This window comes from Dromaius novaehollandiae, chromosome 2 (assembly GCF_036370855.1).
Source record: "Dromaius novaehollandiae isolate bDroNov1 chromosome 2, bDroNov1.hap1, whole genome shotgun sequence".
Lineage (NCBI taxonomy): Eukaryota > Metazoa > Chordata > Aves > Casuariiformes > Dromaiidae > Dromaius > Dromaius novaehollandiae.
In genome coordinates, this window is record NC_088099.1 from 39768567 (window position 1) to 39793930 (window position 25364).

At 39.6% G+C, this 25364-nt stretch overlaps 1 protein-coding gene across 5 annotated transcripts in view; it reads left to right on the forward strand.

Moving 5' to 3' along the window:
- Positions 1–11835: 11835 nt before the first annotated feature.
- The window catches only part of HYCC1 (hyccin PI4KA lipid kinase complex subunit 1), a 50940-nt gene continuing 37411 nt past the window's right edge, over positions 11836–25364 (forward strand). For 3 of the 5 annotated variants that reach the window (XM_064506319.1, XM_064506318.1, XM_064506322.1), the window contains exon 1: positions 11843–11992. The gene's annotated coding sequence lies outside the window, so the exon portion shown is untranslated. Of the gene's footprint in view, positions 11993–25364 lie in introns of all 5 variants that reach the window. The other 2 variants (XM_064506320.1, XM_064506321.1) reach the window with 2 other exon arrangements.

Sequence of the window (25364 nt, forward strand, 5' to 3'; positions counted from 1 at the left end):
ATGTCTGCATCACTGAGGGAAAATATTTTATGTACAGGCTGAATTCGCAGAGTGTCCCATCTTCGTCTAGCTTAGTCTGAAGCTGTGGGAAGTGCAAACAAAGAACATGTAATTGGTTCCCACATAAGAACAGCCAAGCGCCCATTTAAAAAGATAATGGGTGAAACTAGCAGATTCAGGGACACTGCATGCAGTCTCCAAGGAGAAGCAAACTTCAGTCTGTGACCTTGAAGATCAAAAGAAGTCGAAACAGTTATAAGCCCTTTGAGAAGACACAGGAGGATCACCTGTCAGAACCTCCCTGTGAAGGCGAGCTGACAGAAACAGAAGGAGAAAGATTGCAAACAAAATTTAAATAAATCCAGCCTTCCTTGATCAAGAGGATGGTAAGCCTAACAATTATATGTGTAGACAGTGTACATCTCTTCACTGTTTTAAAGATATGCTTTATCTAAAAGGCTTTCATATGCAAGTAAAAGATAGCAGGTTTTAAGCTGGCTATTTATTGCCACTACTGTCACTAGAGAAAATAGAAATATAGAATACGAAGTTATGTATGAAGAACTAAGGGAATCATAATCAATTATTTGGAAAGTGCAGATAGGGCCCTGTCTAAAAGCAGAAGCAATGTAATATTTCATTGCAAAAAAAGAGTGATAGTTAGAGGCTTGAGATGTGGGAAGAGATGTGCTCAGACAGAAGTCAGAGATATTTTCAAGTATAGCAATGTTAATAGGCACCTTTTCCCCATTTCAAAGAATTGGAGCATGTGCTTCTCTCTGTATCTTCTTCTTACTCCATATCTGTGACTTTACCTTTTACCATCTCCTCCTCCTTTTTGAGGCACAGACTCCTCCTAAGGGTAGTATTTTATGAAAGGAGGTTCTAAATACTTGCCCTGCATGTACTAGTAGTTCTTGCAACTAATACTCCAGCTAGTTTGGGGCTGTCCTGCAAAGAAAAGGCATTAGTGTTTCTTAAAAGCATGATTTAATTATTGGTTAAGTGGAGTTGTTCAAAGAAGTCTTCTGTAAAATCCTTTTAAAGCATCTTTTTTTTCTTAAATGGAGGTAGACTATTTACTGGGGGAGAGGTGCTCTTTCAGCTGTGTGACTAGTACCTTTCAGCACCTTTCTAAGCTGCCAAGCACTGACAACACATTTCTAGGCTGCCAGCCCTAATACTTTGGGCAGTGGATAGCTGCTTTTAGCAGCCATCTGCTGCCACATTATTTTGCCAGTGCTTCTCTGATTTGTAGATAACTTGAAATCCAGGACAAGCACGCACGGGAAGTTTGAAAAAGCCATTCCAGACTTCCTATGCATTTATAGACTGAGCAACTGCTCAACACACATAATACATGTTGCTCTTCTTCATTGGACTACCAGCCACATACTTTGCTTCTTTCCAGTTTGTTGTACATTATCTTCCATTGCACTTTGAATCCTTGTGTGTCCTCTTTGCCTGTTGCCAAGTTTAAAATCCAGGGCATTGCCTTTGAAGCCCCGCTAATACCCACTCTAGCCTGCCTCAGCTATCTCATTTCTTCTCCTCTTGTTTTCCACCACCTTTTTTCTCATCACCGATGACTACTGTAACAATTCCTTTACGTACCTCTTCTATCCTTATCTCTGTCTTGTTCCAGTGTGTTTCCTCCATATGGAAAAATTTCCTGACCTTGTATATTGTGATTTCTCTGAAGAATTCACTAATTTCAGACCATCCACTTATCCGCAGCCACCTGTTATTATTTCTATTGCTACAGCAGAAGGAAAGGGAGACCCCAGGAGACAAACAACCTTCTTTTGTTAAATTAAAATCTTATTTTAGGTTTTCCTGTGAGCCAGGATTTGTGCAGTGTTAGACTGCAAGTTTATTTGACCAGGACTGTTTTTGTCTTGCTTGGTGGCAGAATCTGGCCCAGCGTGTGTACTTCTTTCCCAGGAAACTATTCTGTAAACATACTTAGTTGCAACAGCCAGAATCTAAATGCACCCTCTCCATCCCAGACACGGACTGAGCATGCAGATATCCCTTGCTACTGTATGTCATTTGCCCCAACATAATTCTTTGCTCCTCTCCATTGAAAAGGGACTGAATAGAGTGAACAAGAGGACAATAGATAGACTTGGCACATGTCATCCCCCGTGCAGTCAGCGGACCTCCTCAGGCTGGGAGGAGGTTGCCAAGATGCAGCATAGACTAGCAGTGATGAATGGGTTTAAAGGAAAATGCACTTTCCTTCAAAATTTTATTTTGAGAAAGCATCTTGAGTTGTTGGCTACTCTGGCTTTATTTGAAAAAATTGCAGACACTAATTTCCAGCAAAAGATGCTTCAGAAAACATTAACGCTTGATTCTTATTTTCAGCTAATATGAAGATGTATTTGCATTTGCAAATAGCAAGTGAAAATTTAGCAAGAACAGATACCATTTTTTCATTTAAAAATATAGTAAACATATAGTATTTTATTGTAGAAAAAATTAAAAACTGAACATGTAAAGCACTGCATATATTTCATTTAAAAATTATGCTGTTTTGCATAACCAGTTTCTAATATCTCATTTGTTTTAGCAAAACCCATGTTTCAGTTACATATCTTTAAAGTGCCATAATAACATGTGTATTTCTGAAGTTAGTGCTTATTTGTATTTTACTTATGGAAAAGATATACTTAATAAGTTTGTTTATTTTTTCATCTAACCATTTAAAAAGATCTATTAATCTATAGATTTAGTTATGCATTGTAGCTAAAGTTTGAATCATTTCTTCTAATCCCTTTTTTATCATGTGTCTTTTGAGGAAGCTGGAATTAAAATATTTAGAATAATAGCATCATCGTGTTGCTTTCCACACATTTCGATACAGCAGTAGTGTTCAATATGTGAGTTTGCACTAACCCTGCCAAAGTTAAAAGTGTTAACACATGGACGGAGAAATCTGTGTTCAACCCTCTCCCTTCCAGTAGATGTCATCATGACAATGGAAAATACTGCTGGGAATACTTGTGAGGAAACCTCATGTGCCAAGTGGGGGGAAAAGCTTTGTTATGGTAGACCTAGTTGCTGTCAAAACAAGATAGTTCTCTCCATGGTTAGTGTTGATAGAGAGCCTTTCATTTATACAATGCACTGAAAAGCGTGATGGCTATTAAAAGATCCAGTCAGCAGTCAGGGCCCACAGAGCTGCGGTTAATGGCAGTAGTGTTTCTGCACTGTGAAGGTGTCCATAAATACAGATATGGACATGCAGACGTGCATGTGCAATGCTCAGTTTGGCAACTGCTTGTTTTGTTCAGCTATATACCTTCATTCGTGTGGCCCCTTTTGTCAAAACCATCACCTGCTTTCTGTTACGCTTTTTTTCAAGTCCCATTTAAAAGTAGTTTCTCCAAAGGAAAAACAAAACCCTCCTACTTCATTTTTACCAATAATGAATTTCTCCACACCTGTCAGCACCTGACCTGCTGGTCCTCTTGTCAGTTTTAGGATTCACAGCTGTTTGAGAGAGCAGTGTGTCTTACAAGAGTTATTTAGTGGTGAGTAAATCCACAGCCCTATAATATTAATAGGTATAATTTTAATCAGTCAAATGGAATACAAATCCCCAGAGCCAGGCAAGGGACAAGTCAGTCCCTGGCAGTTTTCCCATGCACAAAGAGTGCAAGGCTGGAATGTACTTGCCTACAAAAGAATTTGAAAAATGAAGTATCTACATTATTGTTAAATGCTAATCTGAATTTCTCAGACAATGGTGTTTAAGATCATGAAGTTTTGCTTGGGAAAAAAAAAAAAACAGAAGTCTTTTCCCCCCTTGGAAGTCTCAACAATTTTGACTGAAATTAAATATTAAATCTGTGATATATAGTAGCTATGTATGACATATTCAGTTAGTGCTACACCTATGTTCTTATGGCAAAGTGGTATTATGGTGGGATGTGATCAGATAGAATAGAGCACAAGCTGAGCCATGTGAAGGAAGAAAACGGCTGAGCTGAAATGTAAGTGACTTAAAAAATCAACAGGGTGCAACTATATCAAATAATAAGTCCATAATTTGAATGTTCTTTTTTCTCTAGATAATAGCCCTATGGATAATAAGTTTTTTTCTTTTAAAATGTCAGGCTTTGGGAAAGTAGATAGCAAGAAAGCAGCTGGTCTGATTAACTTAAGAGTCTGCTTCTCCTCCTTAATGTGGTCATTGAGACTGAAACATGTCTCTGTGATCAACATTATAAATTCTAGGGAAAATGGCCAAATGATTAGACCACATCTGTGACCCTCCACACCAAGAGGAAAGCAAGTCTTACTAGCAAGATTTTTTTCATTGTTCATATTCTTAAAAAAAGTTGGCTGGACTTTTGTCCTTGACCAAGTTGAGAGGATCTCTACTTGCAGAAAAACAAAATATTTCATCAAAACAAAGCAGCTGATTCTCTTGATAGAGAAAGAACCAGCAATGATCCAGAGATGCCATATTTCATGCAGTTCCCCCTGGAAAAGCTAAGCAATCAACTGTATTAGTAAGGTCTGTAATTCTAAGGGAGGATAATGATAGAGTGAGGACACCCATCTGTCTGAGTGTTTTGAATAAGTGAAACCATCACAGAAAGATATCAGAAAAGCCCCACAAACATCTATTAGAATAAATGGATATAAACCCATTAACAGTGTTCTCATAGTTATTCTAAAAGCATTTCATAACACTGTAATTTAGCACTTTGGGTTTCACTTAAACCTTAAAACATCCAGTCTGTAACCCATTACTTTGAGAGGAGAAAGTAAGTGTGGCTGATCACAGCCTAGAAGCTAACTTAAGAAGAGATATCACTCAATTCTCTCTGTATCTGTCTTAAAGCAGAGTCAAGGATACCTAAACTGTTCTTAAAAACTGAACTGATGGTAATTCCACAGTCTCTTCCAGTAATCTGTTCCTGTGCTTCACTGTTTGTACAGGTAGAACAGAACCTCCTACCTTCTGTTTCCCTTGTTGCAGCTTAACCCTGTAATTTCTTATCCTACACACTCTAATATAAACATCATCCTCCCTCAGGGTTATGAACCTTAGCAATATAGCTGAACTCTTAGCTTTTCCAGGGGGAACTGCATGAAATATGGGGTCTTTAGATCACTGCTGGTTCTTTTATCCTACAAGAGCTACAGCTGAGAGTAGGGTAGGGTCAGGTGAAAAAACTGTTGCTGTCTAGACATCCTGATGCTGCTTTTGAAGGCAGCTTCCACTAGTTCCACATGGAGCCAACCACTGTATATGTGCTAAGGATCTACTGACAGGCCTGGAGCCAGGGTGTCCAAAGAGGACATCGGGCCTCTTACATGGGCTAGCTGAAGAACACACACTTTGTAGACTTAGGTCTTATGCCCTGGCTTTGGGGCTGATGGAATTACATCAGAAGGCAAGCTTCCATTATATGTGTGCATGCATACGTTTCTAGGTCTTGTGATTAAAAGGCAAAGCTTACGAGTGTGACCCAAGAGGAAGCAACAATGAAATGTCAGCTGGTAGCTTTGAGCTCAACCCCACCCTCTGCATCAGCTAACCACAGGCCAAGGGAGGAAGTGGCGAGTGCAAACAAGCTGACCCTGCACATGCAAAAGGTTGGTGCGGGAGCCGTGCAGCTGCTCTGCTGCTCTCCCCGAGCCCAGGCCACCAGGGCAGGGGGAAAAGGGCTTCTCACGTGCTAGCCTTGGGGTGCCCTGGAAGGCAAGGTGCGCCACAGTTTGTTTTGTTCACTGGGAGGCAATTCAGGAGCTAACTTACAAGTGCCTGTAAGCATCATCTTAAAGAGATACACAGCTTTTGGGCTGGCCAGGATGTCTGAGTGCCCCTGTAAACTGAGCTGTTCCTTTTTCTATAGGCCAGCAGCAGAACAAGAGACATAAATACATACACTCACTAAACCATCAGCATGCTTAGGCAGGTGTAGGCTAGGAAAAGAATTTTCTATAGGAATAACAATTAGTGAGCATGCAAGGCCTGAAGAACTGACAGTGTAAGAATCCTTGAATGCCCTTACATCATTTTTTCTCATCCGTCCCCCCTTTCTTTCTTGGCATCTCCACCAGCTCCCATTGCTCCTCCTTGTTTATGCAATGAGGAAAGGCCCCCACTTGGGCACCACAAACAGTTGTGGTCAGGAAGAGGAAATCCAGCTCAGCTGTGATAATTAAAGTAGTTGTGATACTTTAACTGAGCTGCTGATAGCAAGGTAGGGGTGTTGTATCAAATGCCTGGTGGTTAGCAGTCCTTGTGTTGTACAACACTTGTTTTGGCATTTTGTTTAGCAGAGAGGGTACTGAAAGTGGATATGCTGCAGGGCTCACGGGCAGCTTGGTGCCATGGTGGATTCTTGTTGCCTTCCTCCAGCCCTGCTCCCAAATGCAGACTTTTCTACTTGAAATTCTGTCATGGTGCTGTGTAGTCAGTTGTACTTCTCATGAGAGCAATCTCCATATATTTCTCCTTTCCTGCCTTTGCCTGACTGCTTGTTTCTGGACTGCTCAGATGAAGTACTTACATCTTTCCCCTCAAAATACTTAAACTGTCAACTGCTGCATTTGCAAACCTGCATATGTGTTTTTAACCTCTGTTTCACACTAATATTTACCTTAGCCCCAATGCGGTGTATTCTCAGGAGAGTGTAAAAAAGAAGAAGTAATGAACTTCTAGCTCTCTTGTAGTAAGAATAGGTTATTCATTGTTTGTTAGCATGTGACTGCTATATTTTTTTTTTAACTTTGCCTTTCAGCATGTTGGAATTTACATTAGTGGCACAGTAAGAAATAGCTTTTTCTGTTATCAGATACCTTGCAGTAGCTTCTCCTTAAACTCAGAATCAGAGGAGTTATTATGTTTTACTCTCTAATGCTGTGAACGTCCTTCCTTAGTGCAAGACACTGATATGGAACATGTTGCTTAGAAAACTGGCCTTCAAAAGCTCTTTCGAGTCAAAGTTGTTTTTAAATTTGAGTTATGTGAATTTAAACTTTTGGAAAGCCTTTGAATAGCAGAAAGACGTAATTACTTTGTTTTTAATTCTACTGTGGTGTTTTTGTAACAGATATTTATCTACAATATTAGCAAATCAAGTTATAGCAGTATTATACTAATGTATAAGATTTGCCAAGAAAAATTAAAAAAGGAAACCTAAGGCCTTTCTGCCAGAAGAAGTCTGAGTCAGCAAAAGCATAAGATAAGAGCTGTATTTAGAATAAATAAAACTTATAATTACTTAAGTGCAGGAAATGTTTTTTAAAGTTCTGTGCCAGTGTATTTTTTTTTTTTAATGTGAAGTTCTTTTAAAAGGATCTCTATTCAGTCAGATGATCAATAAAATGTTTATTGAGGCCTTCTTTTTTGATCATTTTTCATTTAAAGCGTTTTGTGATAATATAAGAAATTGGGAGTTGTGACATCATGTGATAATATAAGAAATCTGGGGCTGTGAGGTCTTAAGTGTTTCAGAGTCAAATAGATGTTAGTAATTTTTCACTTTGCTGGAAGATCTGGTAAAGAGCTTTCCACTAGAGCAATTTTCTGTCAAAATATGGATTTGATAAAACTTCGAACTTTTTACAGGAAAGTATCTGTTTCATTTATATTTTCAAGAGACAGTTATCAAAATATTTTATTCGTGCTTGAAACTGGAATATTAAGAGGGAAACCATAAGTCAAAACTGAACATCTGACAATGTCAGAATATTTTGATTCAGTCAGTTGTTTCAGATCTCCTAAAATAAAAATTGCAGAATCTGTGTTTTGTAGGAAGTGTTGACTTTTTCACTTCAATTTAAAAGGAAACTTCAGAATATCTGCTTTTGTTCCTAGGTCAACATTACTTTCTGAACACTGCACAGTTTTATTTATTTATTTATTTTTTACTAAAACTGTTGTGAAGTATGCCAGACTAGTAGTCTCTAAACTCCTTTGCATTTGATACAAAGCTCTTGAAACTCTACTGACTTGAGTGAATGAGCTGATGCTTGCTTGTAGTCCCAAATAATGGAATTATCCAAAGCCCTGTAGGAGGAGAACGTGAGTCCTGGAAGTTTTTGAAAATGTTAGCTGAATTTCTAATCAAGACTTAGCACTGTTCTTATTTCTGAAGTGAATTTTATTCCTAACTTAAACAGAAGGGCTACTCCAACAAGGCCCTCCCGCTTATCTACCAGCATGCATTTATTATAGTCACTGTGACACTGGGACTGTGACAAGCTGCTAACAAAATCTCAGTCCTACAGTTCTGTCTCCCTTCCTAAACAGTGTTCTTCTCAATGTCTCATAGGCTACAGATTTGGTATGAGATCAGATGACTGGAAATAACTGCTATTTTTTTCCCGAGGTCCAGATGCACTATTTTTTAAGATGGACTATGTGTTGAGCTGAGCTTTAAGAATATGGTCACATAACAGAGATTACAGTTTTTAAGTGCTTATTTATCAATGATTTCCATTTTTAAAGAAGCTTACAACCCCATTGTAGCTTGCAATCTAAATATAAGAAATTAAAATTAAAAGCACAGACCAAAAACAGTCAAACAAGCCAAGGTTGTAGGTTCTGAATTATTTTCCCGAGAAATGAGAATATTTTATGAAACGTAAAGGAAATGGCTTGATGGAAAAACTGTTTTTGAAACAACATTGAGCAGCCTGGGCTGCTGGGGAAGTGGAACAAAAAGTTCTGATTCTCTGTGGCCCTCCTCTTTAGAGGGCAATTTGAAATAGATTTCTTATGGCAAAAAAGCTGTCACATATATAAGGTTAAAATGCAATAAATGATGTGCACATGTAGGCAAAGAAATACTAACCATATTAGTGAAAGGAAAATGCATGCAGTCTTGGGCATTTATAATATTTAAGGCCAGTGTGGTAAGAATGCTTGAAGCACCAAAATAGTCTAAGTATTAAAATCTGTGGAAGTAATATATGCTATTTTCTTTTGATAACATGACCTGAAATTGCAAAAATGTCAATGAATGTTATATGATGCATGTGAAGTATTTGCCTTCCTTTTATTTGTGTGTGATTCATTACTTTTACTAATTAGGAGAGTCATAATGCATCAATAACAGTAAAATTAATAACTAATGACAGTGTGATCTCAGTACATGGCTTTGCAACTAAAAAGATCACTTAGAGTGTCATCTATATCAGAATCCACATCAGTATCAGGATATAGCATTCATATGCAGCAGTGATTCTCCTTCCCGACACTGTATGCATGCTGGGACTGAGGATACGATACTGTTTAACAAATTTGGTTTTAAACCGCTTCTGCACTGCTGCATCTCTACTCCCATTGTTTATTCCTGATTCTACCCTGCTCCCAGAACTGTAGGACTGAGCATTTAAACCAGATCAGGAAACAGAATCATGTTAAAAAAAACTTTTTTTTTTTTTGCTTGGTTATCTTCAAACTGAATCAGTTTGGCAATTCAGTGGATTGTTTGGTCACAGAAACAGAGATCTTGGGAATATGTACAACCAGCAGGTGAAGAACACATTCTGATGGGAGCTGCTTATGCCTGCACTATTGTTGGAAGAAATAGCAGTGGAAATGCAAAGAAACTTAGATACTTGATACACAGAGTGAAAAAGAAGAGAAGCATTTTGGCTCTGATTCAGAAGTATATTCTTTCTAAGGATAACATTTATTATCTCACTCATAAAGTTCCATTTGGTTCTTCCTAAGATTATGCACTTTAACTGTCTCTCTTCATCTTACCATAGTTAAATAATAAAACTCCCTTACACCCTTGTTGGAACTAATATCACCTTTCTTTTCAGGAAAACAGACCTATTCTATCCATTGTCATAAAAACTGATGCCAGAACGAATTTAGACCATAACACAGTGGGAGTATTATAAAGACAAATGATTTCACAGGAAAGACATTTGTATTATAAAAGCAATTTTTTAATGCATTATAACTTGTATTATGAATGAGCCTTGAAAATAACCCATACATTTTATTAGCAATAAAATAAAATGATGTAGAGGATACTGATGGAAATGAATGATAACATAGTATAAGTCAAGATACAGCTCAAACAGAAAGACAGCAAAGTACATATACAGGATGGCCCAGAAATCTTGAATAGAATCCTCCATTTTCTAAGGCGCAGAGCTCCACAGAAATCAACAAACTTGTGTGTGAACACAGGTATCTACCAGCACGGAGCAGCACAAGATTAAGACTAGTAAGGCACAGAAGAGTATGGCTTTTAAATGAGTAACTGTATGGGACAATGCCTAATGACGGTAAGTGCTGGTGGATCTAATCCTGGCTCTGTCATTACATGGTATTTTGGCACTGATCAAATCACCTGCTTCTTGCCTTAGTTTCACCACACAGCAATTAGATTATTGATTTATTTAATCTTTATTTAATTTTAATTTAATCTTTATTAATCCTGAAGATTACCATAAGCATGTGCTTTTGAGGATTAAAACTTAATCCTCAAAACATAGTTGCAAAGCAAATGCAGTTATAACAAAAATTAAAAACCAAGCTTCAATTAAAACAAAAAGTAGCTAATTACACTGCATTCAGTTTTATTTCAAACTAACCCTTTGGAGCAATCCAAGTGGGCAGTCAGTTAAAAAAAAAAAAAAAAGACTTCAAAAAGACAAAAAGGGGAAAGGATTTATGATAGAAAAAGGCCATAGACTGATGTGCAATTAGGCTTGCCTGTAATTGCTCCATCTTCAGAGGGCTGATAAGAATACAGTGTCTAAATAAATAATAGAAAAACGTGCCGGATAAAAATTAGGAGCTTTTAAACTAAATTATGAGGTATTCTCATTTAAGGTGCCTAGAAATGTCACTTAAGGATTTGTCACTACAGCTAGTATAATCATCTCTTTGTCAGGGCTGTAAAAGTTAAAGACTTAATTTTGCTTTACATTCTCATTAGTTACTATATCATAATCCCTACTTTCTTTTCCAAGCAATTATTTCAGGTGGGACTTGGGGGGGGATGTTGTTTAATAGGACAGCAGTAAAATAAATACATCTTGTCCTGACTACTGGCCTTGAACTTGGGCAGTCACTTCAAACGTTTTGCTTGTAAAATATCAATCTAAATCACTTAACTCTCCCCCCTGCCCCGCTGCTTGTATTACAGTTTTGAGACCACGCGCGTTTAGCATTCAGGCGAGTGCCTTTGGGCAGCCTCGAGTGATGCTTTGTCCCTTCTCTGCGGGTAAAGCCCTTCCCAGCACTCCCAACGTTCCTAACGGTCACTTTTGGACCACGGGGCTGGCGCTTCCCGCCCAGCGCCGCCGCAGGGGCCGGCCGAGGCGGCCGTTGGCCAGGCAGGCGGTTGGCTGTTGGCGAGGCGCTTGCCGGGCCCGGCCCCACAGGAAAGAGCGCGGCCGCGGGGCGCGAGAGAAGCGGCGCCTTGAGAGCTGCCGCCCTCCCTGCCGCTCGCTGGGTGGTGCCGTGTGCTTTAGTCACGTTCCTGATTCAGCACCAACGGGGAAACAATGACTCGTCTTCACCCGTTCCCTCGGCAATGCTTGGGCTGTCACCGCCTCTCACGTTGCTGGGCCTGCGAGGGGCTGAGGCACGGCGGCGAGCGGCGCCGAGCTCCGCGACGCCTCCCGCCGGCGGCGCCCGCCCCACCGCCCCCGGGGCTGCCCTCGCAGCCCGGCGGCGAGCCCAGCCCCACTCCGGCCCCACGGCTGCCACGGCCCCGCCGCCTTCCGAGCGGGACACCACCACCCATTGGGGGAAAGGAGGGCGCGGGCGCGAACACCGCCCACCCTGCCATCCTATTGGCTAGCGTGACCGCGCTCTGTTTTTCTATTGGCTGTCGCCGCCGCCAGGCAGCGGCCGCTTGGGCGGTACCAGCGCGCCGCTCTCCGCCTTCATCGTTGTCGGTCCGCGCGGGCGAGTAAGTCTGTGAGCGGGAGTGGCGGCGGAGGCGCCGGGATCCGTGGTGGCGGCGGCGCTGCTGCTGGGCGGGCGGGGGTGAGTTTGAATAGCGGCCGCTGGCGCGGAGGGAACTTTTTCCGCGCGGGGCTGGAACAGCCCTCTCCGCCGCTGGGACGGTTGTGGCCGTTGGGCAACTAACGGCTGGCTGAAGAGAGCCCCTCCCGCCCTGCCTCTCGCTGGCTCCGGATCCCGGGCGCCTCCTCCGCAGCGGGCTCCCCCGCCGGGCGCGGCCGTTACCGGCGGGCGCGGGCCGCGCCTGAGAGGGAAGAGCCGGTCCGAGCGCCCCGACGGCGGCTGAAGGGCGCTCGGGGCGGCGCTCCGCCGAGTTGCCTTGGCGGGGTCGACGCGGGGCAGGGTCGGTGCCTGAGCGCTGCTGGGGGCGCCGGATCTTATCGGGCAGGGAGGGAGGCGGCGCGGGGCGACGGGGGTCTGTGTGCGCCCCCCGGTCTCTGCCCCGAGCGCGCCTGGCGGAGGACCCGGCGCGGGGCAGGCACCGGGGGTGGGAGCGCGGCCGCGGGCGGGCGGGCGCCCCGGGAAGCGTATTCTTCCTTTCCCTTCCCGTAAGTAGTTGCTGGGCAGGCGGAGGAGGCGCGTGTCGGTGCGCTGCGGGCACCCTGGCCGCGTCCCGCCGCTTGCGTGGGTCTTCGCGTGTTGGGTCTCTCCCTGCTCGTCTCCCAGACAGAGATCGGGGAGGACCAAGGGAGAAAGCCGCGGTTTCGCGGGGTGGGGGGGCGGCTCGGTGCTAACAGCACTGAGGAGACTCGTGTCGCTTGACAAAACCTGGCGAAGACAGTTCGAAGTGCTGGCAGCCGGCGGCAGGCGAGACAAAGAAGCTGCTCCTGCTCATCTCCCCGGGGTAGGAGGACACCGCGTTGCCTGAGAGTAGACTTTCTCCTCGCTCTGTACCAGACCTATGTGGCTGCTAATGGGAAGATTTAAGAAATATTTAAGTACCGTGCTGCTTGCGGTGCTGTAGAATACACACGTTTTACCTGATCTCTCCTGTATGTTTTGTCTGCTGCATTGACTTCAGTGTACTGGAGGAGGTATGTGAGAGGTGGCAGCAACAGTTCTAATTGTGGAGAGTTTGCGGTTGAGGTTCCTAAGTAGGAAGTGCCACGGACTGCAGGAGCCTGTGTCCGTGTAGGTTTCATTGTTTAGCTGCATGCACATTAAATTGGAGTAACGTGTCTTGTGTTTTAAATGTAATGGTAAAAGAAGAGGGAACGCCCTGTGGACTTGTTTCATTCTCTGTAATCCTGATTTGTTTCCCTTGTTTCCCTTCCGACTGAATTTTAACTCTGTCCTGAAAAGCTCATGAAAAGACTTGCCTTCACAAGCAAAAGATTTTGAATACTGCAGGATTATATATACCTTGTTAGTGCTGATCTTTTGATATTTTTAATAAAAATTGCCAGTTCATTGAGAAGAATAATAAATGGTTGCTATTAGATAGCTTTGTTAGCTGCAAATTTGGATTTTTTAAGGCGATTTGCAACAAATGACACTTTAGAAGCAGTTTTATGTAGCAGAGTGTAGGCAATATTGGTACTTGCTTATTTGCATTGCATTTAAAGGCTTTTCTGTTTTTTTTTCTCCTGCAAGAATGTTGCTAGACATTTCTTTCTAAAAAGCTTCTTTTCAGAAGTTTACTTTTCACAGAATGCCTTCCTCCACAGCACTGCCTTGCTTTTGTTGCCTTCTCCTGCTCTCCACCTCCCAACAAGTTCTTTTAAATTGTGAGAAGTAAGTAGTGATGTAAAACTTGATCCAATTAACTTCCAGTCTATTTCACTTTCCCCAGTAAAATATTTTGGGTAAGAATAATATACTTTAAGGTTGTGTTTTAGATCCATCTGGCATTGTTCTCAGACTTATTTTCCTCCAGTCTAAGAAGATAGCATGGAAATACCACCTTTGAGATGCAAAATTCGGCTTCTTCTCTTTTGTGATAATCTGTATGAGATAGTGGCAACATTTCTAACTGTGAGGGTGTGACAATTTTGAAGAAGTTCAGTATTGCTTTGGATGAATTATTAAGTTACAGTAGTTTACTTGCTTTCTGTGTTGAGCTGTTTTAAGATACAAGTTAAACTTACTCAAAATACTTCTGACAAGGAAAAAGGCTTTCACAGGCAGAATGATGGTGAACTTTTGTCGTTTCATGAATGGGAGGTTTTCTTTCACTCTAGAGTCCATGGTAGTCATGTTCACAGGCATAGCTGGATAGTTAAGTCACTTGTATTCTAAATTTGTAAGGACTTGTACTGCAAACAAGCATGTGAATAAGTTATTGCAAGGCTAGGCACTGTAAATGGTATGTACTGTCTATATTATGGGGCTGGCTGTAAGCCGTGAGAAGAGACCGTGTGTACTGATGCAAATGGTATGCCTGTCTTGAACTTAAAGTAAGCCACTGAGTTAAGGTCTAGTTCTTAGTGCGTGTTAGTGTACTATTTTGATTTCCAAAACCCATATGTGGAACATTCTTGACATGTTCATGTCAGGAAATGCATTTTCATGAAATATTGACTTAAGGTAAATGTTAGGTTCTCTCCTGACCTGTGACTTATTTTAACACATGCTACATTAAAATCACCTTGTTCTTTCTGGAGATTTACCCTATTATTAGTTATGAGATGTTGGCCAATGCCTGGTTGTTTTAATTAAAAAATAAATATGTTTTAAATCCCAACTTGACACTGTTTAGTTTCAGGTTGTATGGAAGATGCACAGTCTGAGAAATTTGCATGAATTGTAAGAGAAAAGTCACGGTTCCCAGACTTTCCTTTAGGAGTTCGGGCCTGTGGAGTGGACTTTATATTTGAGGCTTTCAAATCAAACTTACATGAGGCTTAAATGTTTAAGCTGATGAGAATATTAAAAGGCAGTAGCACTTGGACTCTTATAAAGATCACCTGGTCACTCTGCAAATGTACAAAGCCTATGTTGGGAACAGCTTAGACTTAAATCCGTTAGCTGGATCACCAGGTTTCATTCCCAAGCCTTCGTTCAGGCAAATACCCTCTCTGTTTAACCTGGCATACTTTCTGTCTAGCAAATGCAAGACTGGGTCCAAAGCTTACACTTAAAAGTCTGCTGTAGAATTTGTGCAGGTAATTTTGTTAGCATAAATGGGGTTTACACATATTGCTGCACTTATGTATTACTTATATTATTAGCAGGTATCAAGCAGTCAATCTTTCAGATGTAATATGTATGAAGTTTAAGCAGGACATCCTATCATGTTGTATAGAAAATGAGAAGCACGATGATACGATCTTCACTGTGTATGCTCTATCATCTTTGAAGTTAGGAGAACTAATGTCCAATTCTCTTAAGCTTTTTAAAAAACTGGAGACTGCACAAATGTGTATTTATGTTCTGAATCGTAATAGGTTGATCACTTAAGTGACTCTGAGTCATCTCTAAACGGCTCCTTCCATGGTATTATGAGAATACACCATACTTAAAACTTTTTTTGTGTGTGTATGTAGTTATTTATTTATTTATTGTGTGTGTGTATTGGTTTATTTCTGGCAGGAAGTATTAGACAGCTTTTGTTAGTATGTTGGAATCTGATGGTTTGCCTCTTCCACAAAATTGTAGCTTTTGATTTGTTAATGCTGCTCTGTTCCATTATGAGAGTATCCAAAAAGAACCCCTAATTAGAATTGTAGGCATGATATCTTTTCTTTAAATCCATATTTCTTTTCTTTCCTGAAAGTGTGGCCCTTGTGGCAGTTCACAATGCTCAATTGCCAGAATTGAAATGGTGGAGTACTGAATGCATATTTTTGAGTTGAGAATGTCTTTAAATGATTCATTAGGTATTGGGGTTAAAGCACTGTTTTATTAGCATCTGTTAATAGGAATTTAAATTGGATTACTTTCTGCTAAGTACTTCTTGGGATAATCTTGGAAGGTGATAACAGGGTAGTGCCAGGATGAGGACTGAAATCTGTGTCAGATCACTGTAGCCAAAGACAAGAAGTGCTAAAGTATGGAAGTTGGAAAATACTTCAAATGCATAGCAACTGCATATTGCTGCAAGGCAGTGTTCAAAGTTTCTAGGGTGCTCAAATTTGGTGTTCCTGTCAAGTGTTTTCTTAGTTCATGCATAGGCCAGGATCTTCCCTAGACTATAAAGTGTTGTGATAAATGAATGCACAAACATTTAAGATGAGGTACTTTCATGTGCTCTGGAGATCATCTTTGTAAATAGTTGACACTTTACATATCTGAAGTTACTTGGAAGCATTGGTAAACTTTAAAAAAAAGTCTTCCATGATGCTGAGAAGAAAAATGCTTGCTTCTGCATTTCTTATTGTAAATGGTAGGAGTTCTATCAGTATTGAAACTTTGCTAGTGTGCTGACTCAAATTCTTCTGAATTGGAAAACAAAATCTGAAAGGTTGGATAGCTATAATTTTCGATGTACAACACATCACAAACAGTGCTGGACATGAAGTGTTTTCTTGTACTTCTCGTAAAATTACTGTGAAGCCTTTGTCCTAATTAGAACCATGTTCAAGACCAGCAGCATAAAAATAGTAGGTCGGCTTAGTCTAGTAAGGTGGCTGTTATTTACAGCTATTTCTTTGGACTCATCCCCATGTGAACTTACGTGTGTTGGTAGTCTGACATATTGCAGCTGGAAAGATAATGAATGAAAGCAGCGTATCTTGCAGCCCACATGAGTACTGAAATTGTCTGCATGTAGCCCATTGTTGTAGTTGTGGTGCCAGAAACAGGAGAATATGGGTGCTGGTATTTGTGTGCCATATTAGTGGTTCTCTTTATAAGGCTTCAGTGTATCTTCTGAATGTTATACAAGTTTAAGAGGAGTGGGTTTGATAAATAGTTGTTATCATGGCTAATATTTATTAGAACTGGAATCAAAAAAGCGTGTGGGATTTGAGCAGATAGTTAATAATCTTCACTCCTTGGTATGGAGAATGCCATGAAAAGTGAGGGCATGCATTAATACATCTCTTACTTTATTTTAAATGACCAGTATTGCAGGAGAGTCAGTTGCATGCCATCTGACTATTAGGAGGAAGACTGGGAATGGGTTATCTTTCCAAAACATGTTTGCTTGCATTTTTCCATCTCTAAGCCCTGACGATAAGAAATGCTGGGTAGCAAACAAAGTGTAACAAAGAAATTTAGGTAAAGGCAATAATAGCTGAGTAGTAAAACACACCTATCGCTGATGTGCATGTGTTTGCTTTTCATGCTGATTGAAATAAGAGCTCTCATTCTAAATTTAGTGAAGGAAACTTCGTATATTTTGGGCACTTTCAATGGCTATTAAAGACAGCTGCCTTAAGTAAGAGGGAAGGTATCCTTTGCATTTTGCTACTGTTTTCTATTTGGAAGCTAACCTTTAATTAAAAATAGCATAGTATGCTCCAAAGCTGCGCTGGATACTAATTAACTCACTTCGGTGCTTAAAGCCATGCTGTCTCCTAAGGTTTCCTGCTGTTTGCACTGGATAAATATTTATGTTTCAGCAAGGCATTAACTTCAACCTGATGAATTGTGCATACTATTTTAATATTTTTGTTAATACTAAACACCATGATTAGGTACTGTACTATGTTTTATTGCAATTATTGCTTTAAAATCTGCAGTCTATGCAAGACTTTAATAGATTCTAGTGGAAAGATTTTTGATCAGTGGTAGAGAATTAAGTAAATCTAATACTCAAGAGTTAAGCTGTCCAGCAGTTAGTATTTTACCCAAGTGAGGATGGATAATATAAAGGCTTCATGAATGTTTGGTTAATGGAAAAAGTGGTATTATAATCATTTTGGTTTGTCTTCAGTTACTCAAATCCTGTTCTCATACCTCGAGAAAATTGTTGTGTATTTCAATTCTGCATAACATTAAAATATTACCTATATTAAAGGAAATGTTTGGGACATAGGAAAAAGTTTTGAGTTGACCTAACAAATTAAAAAACTGTATTTAAGTTTTTAATGCCAGCCCTTCTCTTTGAAATTTAAGATAATGTGAGTATTTTTCAGTCTAAATTGTAAGACATGCTTGTTATAGTATATTAATATAACGTGTCTATGGAAGTAGGCTGTAGAGTCTTCAGGTACAAAAATTAATACTTTTTCCATAGCAGCACTCCTCAGTGCTTGCCAACTGAAGGAAATTATGTTGCAGTCATCCAAAGGTGAAGTAGGTCACAAAACTACACTGCAACGTTGTATGTTTTGTGTTGGGCTAAAGAAGGGAAATTTGTTGGGAGTATAGGGAGGAGTTGCATTAGAAGGGAATTCTTTTGCTTTTGGTACTTAGTAGTAAAACAACATTTTAGTGTTCCTTCTAGCCACTTTTGGATTTTGGCAGTGAGATTCTGAATATTCGCTTACATCTTGCGGTTAGTGGGCCCATCTGGCTGAGCACATCACTGGTCTGCTCAGCAGCATTTTGCGTCATTACTGCAAATGGCAGGTATTTTCGCCATGGTGTTTTTGTACTGTGATGAAATACTATACCTCAGGGGATCAAATTGTCACATTGCTTTATGAAATATAAAGAAGAAAGCATCTATTTTGCAAAATACTTCATGATATTGCTTCTAATATATGGGTTCTGTTGTTTCATCTATAAGTGGCTGAAGATGGTCAAGATACCTTAAAGACTTAAGTTCAAGTTCTATTGTCTCTTCAGCAAGAGAGCCTAAACTTTTTCTGCTTAATATAGCAGAACCACTTTTCCTGCGGTTGCTAATCTAAACTACTTAGCAAATCTCTAACATGACACTTATCTCTGCTACTTTTCTTTGCTACATTGACTTTTAGCATATATATTTTTAAAATTATCCTTTGTCTTATGCCAAAATATTAAGAGCATCTGAAGCATGTGCATTTGCGCTGGTTACCTAACTGTTACACTCAAGCAAGAACTTTATCTGTGCTGTGATATTTTATCCCAAACTGTTCATATTGGCAAGCTGTAACTGTAGCAGGAGATAAGTATTTATACCCTGAAGCTTCTCGTAACTAGAAAAGATCTGTAAACCATGTAGTCTTATACATACACAGTGCATACATTCATTCATTCCTTAAGGGAATCATGGAAATTTAGTGGTCTTAGATACTTTGTCCTGTTCTAGCAAAGGAATGGAGGATAGTTCATGAAGCTGCAATGATCCAGTGAAACAGTGGAAAGGACTAAGTCACTCAACTGAATCTTTCATAAATGCTTGTCAAGGTGGTAAAACACAAGGTGGGTATAAATTCAAATAGCAGTATGGCATTAGGATGTACTTGACCTCAGAGGAAGAAGGAACCCTTAAAAAAGGCACCCGCTTGTACAGAAGCCAGAGGAACTGACTAAAAAGTACAAATAGGATGTAAATTGAATGGTGAAACTAACAGGAACCAAATGATGCCACGCTTACTCTTTAAGCAGTTCCTTAAACACGCCTACTGATTTTAAATGATAGGTATATGATCCTGTTGTGTTGTGTGATTCTGCCTGTCCTACTCCCCCTCACCACCTCCTCAGAGGAGAAAGTCATACTGTTAAAGTGTGCATTTGCTGAGATTTTATAATGTGAGTTACTCTCATACGATAATGTTCTTGTTTTTTGCTTTTTTGTTTTTGTTTTTCTCTTGGTTCATTGCAACTCCTCCTAACTGTGGATATGATAATTCTTAGGAATGTAACCTTTTGCTTCTTAGGGCTGTAAAGCTGCATTGATGTCATTCAGCTCTGGTTCATCTGAGTCCACTGTGTCACAGATACACATGTAGTCAATGACCGGTTTCCCTGTCTTGTCATAATCACATCTGCAGCTCAACTGACTTTTCAGTTGCCTTTGCAAGCAGAACACACTTAATCAAGGTACAAGATCATATACTTCAGATTATTATATAAACAAATATCGAATATTTTGTTAAGCTACAGAAACACTTGTCAGGCTCTAAATCACCAAATCTGTGCTCCAACCCAGGGCTCTGAGTGTTTAACTGGATATTGAAGTACTGATCACTTACTCTCAGACTTACTTACCTAGCATTTCTAAATAATGCTTTTACAAAATTAGATCTGTGTTGGGCAGAAAAATTCTTGAGATTTAATGAGAATGCAAATTAAAAAAAAAGGACAAGCAAACTGAATGCATGCTTTCATATTTTTAAACTGTTTGCTGCTGTCTAAACAATATCAACATAAATTCATTAGAAAGTTTCACTTACGTTTCTGTTGTTATGACTTTGGAACCATGGCAAATTTGTTGGTGATGCAATTTACCCTGGAAGTCTGTACTTGAACTGTTCAAATAAGAGTTCCTCTAGAAGAATTCCTAACCTGTATAACCTCAGCTTTGTTAGATTTATATTTCTTTCTTAGAATAACTAGTATTCTGGGCTTTAGATGGTTTCATGAAGTGAGAACTTTTTTTTTACTTGAAGACCTTTTTCATCAAGTATGAATCTGATCTAATTTGATATGCCCTATATAGGCCATAGTTAATGCCTTTCTTGTGCATTGACACTATTATGCTTTTGGGATTTTAATTTTTTTTCTTTTAATTACAATATAGAACAAGAAATATAGGATAGTAAATTATCTGAGACTTCAAGCTGATCATACATTGTCTGCGCTAGAGCACTGAAGTTTTATCTTGCAGTAAAGCATTCTATACGTTAGATGTATCATTTTCTGAATGAAACTGAAGTGTGGGTAGTGCTGTTCATTTTTAAAAATTTCAGTTAAAGGCATGTTTTTCTATTGTTTATGATGTATGTAAACTACACAGGGTTCTCTCTAGATGCTCTGAAATGCTTTTCAAACTAAAGTGTCCAGTTCTGTGAGAAAAACAGCGTTGTGGAAGAGAGGTGTTGAGGAAGGGAAGGGATGAGGAAGAAGATCAGAAAACTACCATGGGGAGATAAAGGGTACTTTTCCTGAAGCTGGTTAGTATAGCATTACTGATGTGCATGTGTTGATGGATCATTTGAATTCTGTAACTTGGCAGGGAGCAATCACCAACCACTCAAAGCAAAACTGATGTACCCCTGTCCTGAAAAAATGCGGCTTTGTATAATGTTTTAGGGGAAGTGTATGGGGAAGTTTTTCTTTCCTGTCAAAAGAAACTACTAAAACAGATGTCTGTGGATCATTGCAAACCTCTCTCTGTTATAACATCTGTGATATATTCATAATAGCGGTGGTCATGCTCTTCTCCCAAGATCTTTGGGGAAATGGTAGAATGGGAGACTATATTTTGCATACAATACCTCAATCGAGGAAGCTAATCCTGTTGAGCTGGTGGAGTTGGGTGATGGGAAATATCATAGCACTCATTTAAAATAAATGCTTGTTTAAAATAAATGCTCAGGGAGAGGAAAATAAATTCAAGCCCTTCCATTGCAATCATCTTTGATCAGGTCTAAAGATGTGGTTACTATTGTAGACCTACCCTGAGTAAATGCACCCTAATGGTCATTCTTGTGGTATACAAAGTTATTCTTTAAAGCTTGTTCCTGGGACATCCAAATCACTGAGCTATCCCAGGACTTGCACTGAAAGTATAGTTTCATGCTTGTTTCAAATGCTGTATTTTAGACTTTAAGCTATGAATGGAGGTGCTTTGAGAGGACAGTTCATATTTGTGGGTACATAAAAACTTATGAAAACTCTCAAAGTAGGAGTCCAGGTTGTAGGCTGACACCTTAATTGGGCACGTAAAACTATCTGGCAAAGAAGAGTACGATTTCAAAGCTGTGTGACAAAATTCTCTTTAAATTGTTTTGATGTTAATAGTATTACTTTAAAATATTTTGAGAATTTACAACTTAACTAATTTTCAGCCGAATACAAATGAGTCACTTCTGAAGCACCTGTAACTCTTGTAACCTAATACTCAGTCTGTGGAACTCCCCCTGTTTTGTGGAGGCAGAAGCAAGGTTTTGTTGAAATGAAGTCCCAAGAGCTGATACAAATTTCTTGGGTTTTGGGCCTTCTGGGGCTTGTGTAGCATCTTAGTCACCCTTTATTGACTTGAATATGCATCTCTGCCTCTCAAAGTATGGAGTAGATACCTAGAATGGGAGTAGGAAATAGGCAGAATTTCCCGAAATCTTATTCTAAACCAGGGGAGTTGGGAAGTTTTCGCCCAGGATTGCATTCTTAAGGTTGCTAATTTAAAAAAAAAAAAAAAATGCTTGGAAGGTGAAGAGCCTGCTCGAACTCCTGTCCCTGTGTTGTGAGCTGAGTCTTTCTCCCTTTGATACGAGTCACTCGTGAACTATTTGCCGGATGGAGACTGCTCTGCTTGCTCTAGTCAAAGCTGCATGTTGTAAAGGTAGAACGTGTAGGGCTGTGCCTTTCGCAGCTGATGCTCAGAGGTGAAGTACAGTCTCTTCTCAATTCTCTGTGTGCTTTTTTTTAGGTGCTGTTCTTAAGCCATGGTGCAGCATCTACTTTCCGTGCTTTATACTGTCAGTCTTGCCAACTGCTGACTTATCTGACACCTTTCTTTTTGATATGTGGCTGAAAGTTTTGACAGAAAAACACTTAACTTGAGAAGACTTGCAACTTTCCCTTAAAGCTGATTTTTAAAATTAGCTTGCAGAAAATGGACTTCACAAACAGGTAGATTAAATGAATTTCCCTGATAACTGCTAATAAAGCTCTTCTATCATAGCACCGAAGTCTGAGGAGGCAAGGCAAAGGCTAGACTTCATGGCATTGCTACAAAACACTATATTGTTCTCTTGAAAAGACAGTTAGTTCAAGGCAACACTGGTTTAAAAAAAAAAAAAAGCTGCAGCTAATTAGTCTTCCTCCATAGTTTATTCTATTTCCTTATTTTAAATTTAAATGATCTTCTGGGTTTTAGGAAAACTTCTCTACTTCATAATGATATAGCATACTTTGGGCTTAGCGGAACTAGAGAGTATGAGAACAGCAAGTATAGCTTGTTTGGAATCTTATACAGAATATTACTTGAAAGTGGGTAACCTCTGCAGCACCATGTTCCCTTACGAAAGTGTTAAGAGCAGTGAGTCAGACGCTGTGGTGTTGGCTGCTCTTAGACACTCTTGACATCAGTTACAAGAGTGCTGATATATACAAAACAGTTTTTACTAAAGCTGTTTAGTTCTCTCTTATCACAGTACTAATAAAATGCCTTTATCTTAATAGTATGTAACTTTGCTGCTAAAGCAAAAACTGAAATACCTGTGTGTATGAGGCCACTTGACTAGTATTAGCACACTGTTTGCTTTCACACATTTCTGTGTTTCATTTAAGCTATGTTTGATTAAGCTTGTGGATGCACTCCATTTAATGTTGCTGTAATTTAAATCATGTTTTCTTATGATGCATGTAGTTACAGCTTTTACTTTCATTTTTCCTTGCTTATGTTAAACTCTTATATTAGTCTTGTCTTAAAATACGCTTTTAGTCATACAAGATTTTTCAGCTAGGCATCTTTTTGTTTATCTGAGAGTAGCTGGTTTAAACCTCTAAGGAATGACAGATATAATAAGATGTAAATGAGTGTTTGCATGGGCTAAAACAAAAGAGGAAGCAAATATTTCAGCTGCTAAGAAGTGTTCTAAAATTAATAGCTCTTATGTTAGTTTCCTATAATAAATGTAACTATTGATATATTACAGACAGTAGAAAAAATAACATTCACCTGATATACTGCAAGTGGAATACTTTGAAACAGGCTAGGGTTTCTGAAAGCTGGAGAAAGGGATGTAACCAGGCTAAGTTGCCTTACAGGTAGTCAGTTTTAATTGACCTTGCAGTCACCCAGTGTGGCAGTCCTTCTTGTGGTGTGCTTCTGTGCAGAAGGAAGCAAAGAAGACGTGGTAAAGTAGGATTAAAATACTTCATGCTGTAGAAGTTTTCTGAGCTGTCACCTTACTGCAGTTTGGCACCGTACTAAGGCTGCTTTTGTACAGCTTTAACAATGCAAATCTGACTGTTAATTGTATAAATGCAAGTGAATGTACCAATGTGAAATATCATTTCTGTACCTCACTGAGTTGTTCAGTTGGCATGATTCATTTGGTTATCTTTGAAGAGTTATCTGCTGGCTGGTAAAGGGTAAATACAAGGTCAGTTGTGTAAAAAGGTGGTTTGTAATTATTGCTTGCTAATCTGAAGTTAAGCAAACGTAACTGCCAGGAGTCAAAGATCAAGATTAAAATATTCTGAAGTGTATGCTTATATGGATCCCACCCTGTGCTTCAGATCTCAGAAAGCTTTCACCAGGAATGCTTCGGATTGTGTGTGCCCAAATGACTATTTAGCAGAATTGTAAATAGCATTGTGACCTCAACTGTAGCTTATTTTTTTCCTACTGACAGAGTTGGAAGATTACAGAGTTGGAAGGCTGTTACAGCTGGATATGCCAGGTATTTGTGCATGTATGTTTCTGGGCTGCAAGGCATCAGTATTCTGTGGTGCTAAGAAACAGCTTCATTTAAGTTTTTTGTTTTTGTTTTTATAGTGTGTATACAGTCTAGCTAATGTGCAGTTCTTCTTTAGTATAACTTTTTTCTTTATTTGCTTTTTAGACAAGCTGTTGACAAAACTGAAATCGAGGCATATTGTCTTTGTGTTAGCCCTGTGATTTTAAAAATTTATTTTGGATATCATTTAGGAGGAGTTTTTCCCATTTGATGGGTGGGTATCTATCACTTTGTCATATCCCAAGTATAAATCTTTCAAGAAGCATAAATGCATAAGGTCAGGAAATCTTATTTAAGTGCATGTCATGGAAAAGGCTGTTGATCTCTGACTTTTCAAGGCTAATGTTCCATGTTCTCATCTGAACTGCAAGCTGCAAATCAGCTGCTGTCTTTTAGCTCTGATGGACTGGAAGAAAAAACAAAGCAAAACAGAAAAACACCCTTGGCAACATGAAATTCAAATTGACTGCAATTTCAGTTCCTAAGACTCAGTAACTTTTATAAACCAGTGGAAACAAACATGTTCAAACCTGATGTCTTGGTATAGATTCACTACCCTAGCTGCGAACAAGATGCAGTAAAACTGACCATTGTGGATCAGGCCAGAGTTTCTTAAACTTCACTGTCCAACTGTGGCTGTTAATAGATGCCTAGGGGAAAGAACAGGATGTATAGTGATATGGGAAGCTGGGAAAGTATTCTGGGGTAGCAGTTTCTGACTTGGATTTCCTGAACTAGAGGAACTGCTTCTATGCTTAATAGTTGTGGATGGATTCTATTTCCTTGAATGTGTCCAGGCTTCTTTATTAGGTGCATTCATGTAAACTTCTTGTGGGATGTCAGACCCTGACATGGGATTCAACACGCGTTACATTTTTGGTAACTACTTCTGTTTGTTTTGAGCCTGTCACCTATAGTTTCACCTAATGTGTGTTAATTGTTCTGTTGGGAGA